Below are 11,588 nucleotides of genomic sequence, written 5' to 3'. Positions count from 1 at the left end.
CTATAAATACCAATAATTATTCATTTTACCGGATACGGAACTGGATTAAAAGTTAATAGACTTGTTGAAACAGGGGTGAATTACATTCAAGGGTAATTGGTGTAATTGTTAACAAAGTAGTAAAACCTTGGTTTACACGCAGTCGATAACCTGGTGTATTCATTAAACAAAGTATTAAAACCTTGTTACAATTCGAATCCCCAATTAGTTGGAATATTTGACTTCGAGAATAAGAATAATTTGACGAAGGCTTTCGCTCTTTATATTTATGACTGATGGACTATTATGGACAAATCCGTATGGACATATTAAATAATCCAGGACAAAGGACAATTAACCCATGGGCTTAAAATCAACACGTCAAACATCATGATTACGGAAGTTTAAATAAGCATAATTCTTTTATTTCATATTTAATTTTCTTTATTTTATATTTAATTGCACTTCTAATTATCGCATTTTTATTATTATTGTATTTAATTGCACTTTTAATTATTGTACTTTTTAATTATCGCAAGTTTATTTTATCGCACTTTTATTATTCGCCATTTCATTATCGTTATTTACTTTACGCTTTAAATTAAGTCTTGTATTTATTATTTTACATTTGGTTTTAACTGCGACTAAAGTTTTAAAATCGACAAACCGATCATTAAATGGTAAAATCCCCCCTTTATAATAATAATATTACTTATATATATATTTGTATTTTTATAAAAGTAAACTAATATAGCGTTAAGCTTTGTTTAAAAAGATTCACTGTGGAACGAACCGGACTTACTAAAAACTACACTACTGTACGATTAGGTACACTGCCTATAAGTGTTGTAGCAAGGTATAAGTATATCCATTCTCTAAATAAATAAATATCTTGTGTAAAATTGTATCGTATTTAATAGTTTTTCCTGTAAAAATATAAGCTATTTTATATACACCTCGCGAAACATCAAGTATTTTTGGCGCCGCTGCCGGGGAACCTCTTAAAAGCTGGAAGCGCAACGCTAATATAAAAAAAATAAAAAATTAGTTTACTTTTATTAAAATTCGTTTTTATAAAAATACGTTTTAAATATTCGAAAATATAAAAAGAAAAACAAAAATATAAGTATTTTTAAGATTTTAATTAATATTTAAGTTTTATAAAGTTTCTTTAATTTGTAAAAATATATGTTTTATTTAATTTATTTTATAAATATATTTTATAAATATAAAACCGAAAAAAATAAAATAATTATATATAAATCTATTTTTTAGATTGTTATTTATAAAATTATAAAGTATTTTATTTTTATCTTAGTTTTTAAGATAAGTCTTATTTAACTTATATAAATAGATTAATTAAATTAAAAACAGAAAATATAAAAACAGAAAATATAAAATAAAAAAAAAACGCGTCGAATTTTTAACCTGTCAGTTGAATTTTGAAACACCGCGACTCGCGGGATTTGCTGCTTTAATTACCGCAACTCGCGGAGTAACTCTGACACCGACAGAAACCCTAACTGCATTTATTACGGTTAATTAATTATTATTATTATTATTTAACTCTAATTATTATTATTATTATAATTAGTTTTATTTTAAGTTTTACTTTTTATTTATTTTAGTTTTTATTAATATTTTGTTTAATTAGTTTAATTAAATTGTAAAATTAGTAGTTTTATTAAATAAATAATATAAAAATAATATTTTTATAAAAATTGTACTTTTTACAACTTTTTGTATATTTTTATATTTTGTCCCTTTCTAATCGTTTTAGCGTAATATTTAGCTCATATTTAGTTTTAAACTTAGTTTTTGCCATAGTTATTTTTACTTCTAGATTTTTAGGCTTTGCCGTAAAATCCCTTAAGTGCTTTTTCTTTAGACTAAGACTTAGGTGCTTTAGAATTTTGCGACGCCTTTTTAAGTTTTAGTTTCTTTTTAAGTTATTTCCATTTGGGATTTAGTTTTTCCTGTAAGCTTTAATATTTTTAGACGACTTTTACCTATGTATCAATTATCATTCCAATTAGTAATCTCAATTTGCGATTATAATTTTAAGTTAGTTGTAGTAATAAGGTTAGGTTAGTCAAGTATTTTTAAGTTTTATAAGTTTCTTTTATTTTTCCGTCACCTTTTATTTTTTAACCATTTTTATTTTTCGACCTTTTTCCGACGAACTCTTTTTCTTTCTTATTTCTCGCTATTCTAGTTTTAGGACATAGATTTTTATTCTACTTCTTATCTAAATTTCTTAAAATTACGAAAATTTATTTTAAGTGGTTAAATTAATAGACATCAAAATTTTCTGGTTCGTAGTAATAGTTGGATTTGTACGTGGACCGGGTTTTTGGAGCCAAACAGTCCTCAATTATATTGAGACCAAACGAATCCTGCCCCTCTGCTGCATCTTTTGGCTATTCAAAACGTGGGCAAAATCAGAAAAGTCTATTGATTGGATAACTTATTATAATTTTTCTTTCCTTTTAAAAACTAATAGGATATTCAGTGAATGCACCGAGCAAGACGTTCACCACCTTTTGTACGTTCACCACCTGTAACTAGATCAAGACATTTAGCAAATATTACTGCCGTTGATTTTTCTTTAGAATCGTCATCCAGTCGACCAAGTACTTCAGTTCAAATTTCCGATAATCCATTTTTTGAACCCGACCTCACAATTGAGAATCCGGAGAATATTCAGGAACGATTCATAGATCCTGAACCACTAAACTTTCCTCCGGAACCACCAATCATTCAAACAGAGATTGTGGAGGAACGAACCATTAAATCAGAATCCTCTAGTGATTCCGATTCAACAAATTCAATTATGGAGAATCTGGAACCTTTAAGTATGGAAGACCGAATGAGAGCTAAACGCACTGGCCAAGGTCACGCAATTACTCATCCAGACATTAATGCGCCAGATTATGAAATCAAAGGACAAATTCTACACATGGTGACTAATCAATGCCAATTTAGTGGTGCGCCGAAGGAAGATCCAAATGAACATCTACGTACCTTTAATAGGATCTGCACACTATTTAAAATCCGAGAAGTGGAGGATGAACAGATATATCTCATGTTATTTCCCTGGACTTTAAAGGGAGAAGCCAAAGATTGGTTGGAATCGTTACCTGAAGGGGCGATTGATACATGGGATGTTTTAGTTGACAAATTTCTTAAACAATTCTTTCCGGCATCTAAAGCCGTAAGAATTCAAGAAAAAATTGTTACGTTTACACAGAAGCCAAATGAAACCCTATATGAGGCATGGACTAGATATGGAAAGTTGTTAAGAGGATGTCCGCAACATGGTTTAGACACCTGTCAAATAGTACAAATATTCTACCAAGGATACGACATCACTACAAGGAAAGACATAGATATAGTAGCTGGTGGTTCTATTATGAAGAAAACCGAAACTGATGCTTACAAAATTATTGATAACACTGCTTCCCACTCACATGAGTGGCACCAAGAAAAAGATATCGTTAGATCATCTAAAGCAGCTAGAGCCGATTCTAGCCATGACTTAGATTCCATTTCCGCAAAGATAGATGCTGTCGAGAGACGAATGGAAAAGATGACTAAAGATATTAACTCAATACGAATTAGTTGTGAGCAGTGTGGAGGACCACATTTGACAAAAGATTGTCTCAGTATTGAATTAACAATGGAACAAAGAGAGAATATTTCATACATAAACCAAAGGCCTGGAAATAATTATCAGAATAATTATCAACCGCCAAGACCAATTTACAATCAAAACCAAAATTATAACAGAAATATTCCATACAACAACCAACAAGGTCCTAGCAATCAACAAGTATCCAATAATACTTACAATCAGCAAAGACCTAATTTTCAAAACAAACCACCACAACAAACCGATGATAAAAAGCCGAATTTAGAAGATATGATGACGAAGCTAGTTGAAACTCAAACGCAGTTTTTCACATCTCAAAAACAAACCAATGAACAAAATGCTCAAGCATTTAGAAATCAACAAGCTTCTATTCAAAATCTGGAACAAGAAGTAAGTAATCTAGCAAGGTTAATAGGTGAAAGAAAACCGGGGAGTCTGCCTAGTGATACAAATGCTAACCCCCGGAATGAAACAGCTAAAGCTATTACCACAAGAAGTGGTACAACACTTAAACCACCTGAAATACCTGTAACTTCTGATGAAGCTATTCCTACTCCACAAGAACCATAACCTGATCAAGATAAGGAAAAAGAACCGGTAGTTGAAAAGGTTAATGAAGATAACACAGTTAAGGCTAAACCTTATGTTAAACCATACCAACCACCACTTCCTTACCCGAGTAAAATGAAGAAAGAGAAACTTGAAGCCGAGCAATCCAAATTCTTGGATATGTTTAAACAGATAAATGTAAATCTTCCTTTCATTGATGTGATTTCAGGAATGCCTAGATATGCTAAATTCTTGAAAGATCTAATCTCAAATAGAAAGAAAATGGAAGAACTCTCGGCTGTTACCATGAATACTAATTGTTCAGCAGTGCTGTTGAATAAGATACCAGAAAAACTATCTGATCCAGGAAGTTTCACAATTCCATGTTTTCTGGGTAGTCTTAGTTCAATAGAAGCATTGGCAGACTTAGGTGCTAGTATAAATCTAATGTCGTATTCACTATACGCTAAACTAGACCTTGGAGAATTGAAACCAACCAGAATAAGCATACAACTAGCCGATAGATCAATAAAATATCCTAGAGGGATAATGTAGAACATGCTAGTTAAAGTTGGAACTTTAGTATTTCCAGTAGATTTTGTTGTTTTGGACATGGAAGAAGATTCTCAAGTTCCTCTCATATTAGGAAGACCATTCTTAAACACGGCTAAAGCAATGATAGACGTGTTCGGTAAGAAACTGACCCTAAGTATAGAGGATGAGAGTGTTACCTTTTCAGTTGATAGAGCAATGCAACAACCACAATCTGCAGATGATACATGTTATTCTATTCAAACTATAGATGCACATGCAGAATTATTAGAAGAATTTCCAGAATTACAAGGAACAGGAGAATGTTCTTTAGGAGAAGTTAATGAACCAATTGATGAAGCTGAAATGTTAGCTACACTTATAGCTAATGGATATGAACCAACAACAGAAGAAATTCAAATGCTAAAAGAAGAAGACAGATATCGATACAAATCATCGATAGAAGAACCTCCGAAATTAGAGTTAAAGCCACTTCCAAACCATTTGGAATATGCTTATTTACATGGTGAATCTGAATTACCTGTAATAATATCGTCTTTTCTTACTGAAAATGAGAAATCACAACTCATTTCTGTGTTAAAAGCTCATAAACCAGCCATTGCATGGAAGATTCATGATATTAAAGGAATAAGTCCTTCGTATTGCACACATAAAATCCTTATGGAAGAAGGTCATAAAACGTATGTGCAACGCCAACGAAGACTAAATCCTAATATGCAAGATGTAGTTAAGAAAGAGATTATTAAACTGCTAGATGCAGGTCTAATTTATCCAATCTCTGATAGTCCATGGGTAAGCCCAGTTCAATGCGTGCGTAAGAAGGGTGGCATGACTGTCATTACAAATGAGAAAAATGAGCTTATTCCTACTAGGACTATAACATGATGGCGTGTGTGTATTGATTATAGAAAATTAAATGACGCCACCAGAAAAGATCACTTTCCCTTACCTTTCATTGATCAAATGTTGGAAAGATTAGCCGAAAATAGTTATTATTGTTTTCTAGATGGATTTTCCGGATATTTTCAAATTCCAATAGCACCCGAAGATCAAGAGAAAACCACATTCACGTGCCCTTATGGTACTTTTGCTTACAAAAGCATGCCATTTGGACTTTGCAACGCCCCTGCAACCTTTCAAAGGTGTATGATGGCAATTTTTCATGACATGATAGAAGAATGCATGGAAGTATTCATGGATGACTTTTCAGTCTTCGGTGATACATTTGAATCATGTCTAGTTAATCTGGAACGAATGCTTATTAGATGCGAACAATCAAATCTAGTACTTAATTGAGAGAAATGCCATTTCATGGTTAAAGAAGGCATCGTTCTTGGTCATAAAATTTCAAAAGAAGGAATTGAAGTGGATAGAGCTAAAGTAGATTTAATTGCTAAACTTCCACATCCCACCAATGTTAGAGGAGTTAGGAGTTTTCTAGGACATGCCGGTTTTTACCGACGTTTCATAAAAGATTTTTCTAAAATTGCCACTCCTATGAATAAACTCCTAGAAAAGGATGCTCCATTCATCTTTTCAGATGAGTGTATCAAATCTTTTAATATTCTTAAAGAGAAACTAACTAATGCGCCGATCATGATAACACCAAATTGGAATCTATCATTTGAACTAATGTGCGATGCAAGTGATTTTGCAATGGGAGCCGTTTTAGGACAAAGGATTGAAAAACGATTTCAACCTATATATTATGCTAGTAAGACGTTACAAGGAGCACAAATGAACTATACAACTACTGAAAAAGAACTCCTTGCTATTGTCTTTGCTTTTGACAAATTTCGATCATATCTCGTTCTAGCAAAAACGGTGGTCTATACCGACCATTCTGCTCTTAGATACCTATTTTCAAAACAAGATGCTAAACCAAGATTAATCCGTTGGATCTTACTCTTACAAGTGTTTGATATTGAAATCCGAGATAAAAGAGGAGCAGAAAATCTCGCCGCTGATCATCTTTCTCGTCTTGAAAATCCCGAATTAGAAGTTCTAAATGAATCGGCCATACAAGACAACTTTCCTGATGAATATCTATTGAAGATAGATTATAAAGAAATTCCATGGTTTGCAGACTCTGCAAACTACTTAGTTTGTGGATTCCTTGAAAAAGGATTATCGTACCAAAGACGAAAGAAATTCTTCAGTGATATAAAACACTATTTTTGGGAAGATCCACATTTGTTTAAAAGTTGTCCAGATGGAATAATACGCCGATATGTATTTGGAGATGAAGCTAGTAAAATATTAAACCATTGTCACACAGGACCAACAGGAGGGCATTATGGGCTTCAACTAACAGCAAGAAAAGTTTATGATGCTGGATTTTATTGGCCTACAATTTACAAAGACGCACACCTTCTTTGCAAATCCTGTGATGCTTGTCAAAGGGCCGGAAAAATAAGTCAACGTGATGAAATGCCACAAAATGTCATCCAAGTATGTGAAGTATTTGACATTTGGGGTATTGACTTTATGGGTCCATTTCCAAAATCTCATAATAATCTATAAATACTCGTAGCCATTGATTATGTATCTAAATGGGCAGAAGCACAAGCTCTCCCAACTAACGATGCACGAGTTGTGGTCAACTTTTTAAAATGTCTTTTTGTAAGGTTTGGAACACCGAAAGCTTTAATAAGTGATCGGGGTACTCATTTCTGTAATAATCAACTTGAGAAAGTTCTTAAAAGATATGGAGTAACTCATAAAATCTCCACCGCATATCATCCACAAACAAGTGGACAAGTTGAAAATACCAACCGAGCTTTAAAACGTATTCTAGAGAAAACCGTAGGATCAAATCCGAAGGAATGGTCCATTAAATTGGAGGATGCACTCTGGGCTTTTAGAACAGCCTACAAAACTCCAATTGGAACCACACCTTTTAGACTTGTTTATGGAAAAGCATGTCATCTTCCAGTAGAAATTGAACACAAAGCATTTTGGGCTTTGAAGACATGTAATCTTGATTTACATGAAGCCGGACATCTACGATTAAATCAACTAAACGAATTAGAAGAATTAAGACATGAAGCATACGAAAATTCGTTAATCTATAAAGAAAGAACGAAGAAATGGCATGATAAAAGAATCAGAAGTTCAAAAGAATTTAAGAAAGGAGACAGAGTTCTTCTTTTCAATTCACGATTCAAGCTATTTCCTGGAAAATTGAAATCAAGATGGTCTGGACCATTCATAGTCAAAAGAGTTTTCCCATACGGAATGATAGAATTAATAAATTCAAATGGGATTGAATTTAAAGTTAATGGTAACAGAGTTAAACATTACATACATGGTCCGATGGAAGTTGACAATGAAGTTAATCATAATTTCACCACCCAAGAAAACCTTCAAAACGAAAACATAAATATGTTATCAACAACATATGAAAAATCAAAACTGGAATATAGGGAGGATTCAAATTTGAGTGATGAAGAAGAATTCCTATACAAACCCCCCATTCCAAGAAACGAAGAAAAATGTGAACAAGAAATTCAAATAGAAATGAAAGAACCAAGGAAAGAACACCCAAAAAAGGTTTACAAACCAACTCGACTTACTAAAGCAGGAGACCCGGGTGAATTTATCATTTCTTGCTTACTTAATGATGGTGCTGTATATAATGGACTCGCAGATTTAGGAGCAAGTGCAAATATTATGCCTCTTTCCTTATACAAAAGATTAGGCATGGGTAAATTAAAACCAACCAAAATAGGTGTTCAATCATTTGACCAAACCATTAAACACCCGGTTGGAATAGCAGATAATTTACTTGTTAACGTGGGAAGTTTGACCTTTGTTGCAAACTTCATAGTGATTAATATGGAGGAAAACCTTGATATTCCTCTAATTCTAGGTCGCCCATTTTTAGCAACCACCGAGGCATTCATTGATGTAAGAGAAGGTAGAATGACACTTAGGAATGGTGATACATCGATCACCTTTGTGAACCGAAAGTTTAGATCTCCACAAACCAAAACTGTTAGACCAATAAAAATGCATAAGTGTGGGGAAGATGAAGAAACACTTAATGATGATCCAATCACAAAAAATGCCGTTGATGATACGAAATTAGATGAATCCATTTTTAACAGTTCAACGAAGAAACTTTATAAACGGATTCACGATACTAAGATTAAAGAAAACTTTAAGTTATATAACCGATTAATATCCAATTTATCGTCAAAAGAAATGGCAATGTTAGTTGAATTTGTGAAAGTTACGGAGGAAATCAACAAATGGATTGAAGTAAAAGTCAAAGATATACAAGTTGTTGATGATTCAATTGAAAATAATGTTAATCACAATTTCGATACCACAGCTGACTAAGTATGGGGAGAAAAAGGGGTTTATGTATTTCTGTTAGAGTTAGATTGTCTGTTTTTGTGTAGTTCTCGAAAATGGAACCCGAATGGTCTTTCCCTAGCAGACCCTAGAGAACTAGTCTTCTCCCCCCATTCTGAATTTTTATTTTTTTTTAGGAAATGAAGACTGCCTGTGAACTAAACCATGGTCTAATGCTACACGCTTTGATCACTAAACGTAATAATGACATACTACCGAGTGAAATAGTATCAGTAATCAGAGAAAGAATGGACGGAGTTAGAAAAGAATCCAGATGCGAAGATAATAAGTTACAATTTGGTAAAGGAAAATCAAAATCCGCAGCAAAAAAAAGAGCACGACACCTAGAAAGATGTCACAAATGCGGAAAATGGTCACATGGAGGTAAATGTTCAAATAATCAAACCTATTCAAACACCGAATTTGTTACTTTATGCAGAGACGGACCGTTCATATGTTTGGAAGAAAAGACACTGAATGCTCGAGGTTACGCCTATGTAGCTATGGAAAACCAATTAAACCGACTATCTTATGAATGGGATAGATCATATAACTAAGAAATCTATTTCACAGGTATGTCTGTACAGTTTTTATATTTTTTATTTTATTTTAACCTTTTGATAATAAACGCTAATTTGTTCGCTATAAAGTATTAAATTGGTATTGAATAAAATTAGGTTTGGCGACCGAAATTATTGATATCATTCAAAAATGTATTACATCACTGCGAAATTTAACGTTTATTCTTAAGGTATAAATATCTTTAATCAATCAACCCAAAATATTTCAAAAATTCGTCATGAATTAATTTAGGTCTTGGAACCGAAATTACTTTACCGAAAAGAGGGGCGCATATTTTTGATAATATTTGATTGATTAAAGTGGGATAAAAAGCCAAAAAGATTTTTAATTTTATTTTTACCATGTTTTTAAAATTAATATATAAATCTTAAATTAATATTGTAAACTTTGTAAAAACAATATATTTAAAATTGTAAATATTTGAAAAATTAATATAAGTTTGGTGTGAATTTATAATATGAATTTTTAAATTAAGTTTGGTATGAATTTTTAATTTTTAAAATATGAATTTTTAATTTTATGCATTTCAAATTTTAAGTTTGGTGTGAATTTTTAATATTAATTTTGAATTTTATATTTAAATTGTGTGAATTTAAAAATAAAAATTTACTTTATCTCATTAAGTTAAAAATATGATTTTTAAAATTCGTCGTAAGTTGAAGACTAGGTCTTTGAACCGAAATTGCTTTACCCGAGGGAGGGACGAGAACTTTTATTATCATTATTTTTAATCTTATTGAATTAAAGTATGCCAAAAACATTAAAAAACCCAAAAATCTTAGCTTTTAAAAACAATCGCTACAAAAAGACAAATTTTAAAATTTTGTCGAGGGACGGACTAGGACATCGATCCGAAATGACCTAGTCCTAAATAACAAGGGAAACAAAATTTTAAAAATTAATTACTTAATTGTTTCATAAGTTAATGATTTTAGTTAAAATAAAAAAAAAAAAAAGCAAACTCCGCGACTCGCGGAGTTTGCAGTTTCAAACACCGCGATTCGCGGAGGTATCGGATTCCAGAAAAAAAAATATAGCTGAACGAACACCTCAAACCACACACCACAGAAAAAAAACTGCGAAAAACCTGCGCGAAAAAACCCCAAAAACACCCCTAAAATCACAATTTTTAACCGTTAATCATCAAATCTTTTACTAAAATCATGTTGAGAAGGATGCTATCTAGGAATTACTCAAGAAAAACGGTAAATTTCTACACCTAAACACCATTTAATCCAAAATTAGTGTTCTTGAGCAATTTTTTTTTCCCAATTTGATTTTGATGCTTTTTAGTGTAATTAGGCTTAAATTGTTTATGTATTATTGCTTATATAACCTAGATTGATGCTATTTAACATGATTAGAAGCCTTAAACTTCAAATTTTGAGTAATCTAGGGTTTGTGTTCTTGAGTAAATTTGGGGCTTTTTGATATAAACAGGTTATGGCCGATTTTTGTCATGAATTGATGCTAAATTAAGTAGTGTAACATGTTTAGGTAGTTAAATGATCCAAACTTTGAGCCTAAACATGATTTTGAGAATTAAAGTGGACTTTTTCAAGTCTAAAATTCATGAACTTGATTTTTGAGAGATAATGCCATTTGAAACTTGTTTAATTACTAGTAATGATTATTTTGACATGTTATTTGAGTTAAATGCTTATAAACTTGGCGAACATTTTCGTATATGCTATTTTGAAAAAGTGTAGATTTGATGAAAATATGAAAATGAGCTTAAGTTTGATATAAATTGATCATGTCATTGTAATTATTTTGATTTATGATTTTACTGACACTAATGCATATTTGGATGCACAAAAATTGTGTTTGATGTGTTTTGCAGACTGAAAGGGGTGAATCTTCATCCCAAGATCGCAATGCTCCTGCTGAGAATGCGGAACAACAGGAGGTAGAT

This window comes from Rutidosis leptorrhynchoides, chromosome 2 (assembly GCF_046630445.1).
Source record: "Rutidosis leptorrhynchoides isolate AG116_Rl617_1_P2 chromosome 2, CSIRO_AGI_Rlap_v1, whole genome shotgun sequence".
Taxonomy (NCBI): Eukaryota; Viridiplantae; Streptophyta; class Magnoliopsida; order Asterales; family Asteraceae; genus Rutidosis; species Rutidosis leptorrhynchoides.
Note: the sequence above shows the minus strand (reverse complement) of the source record.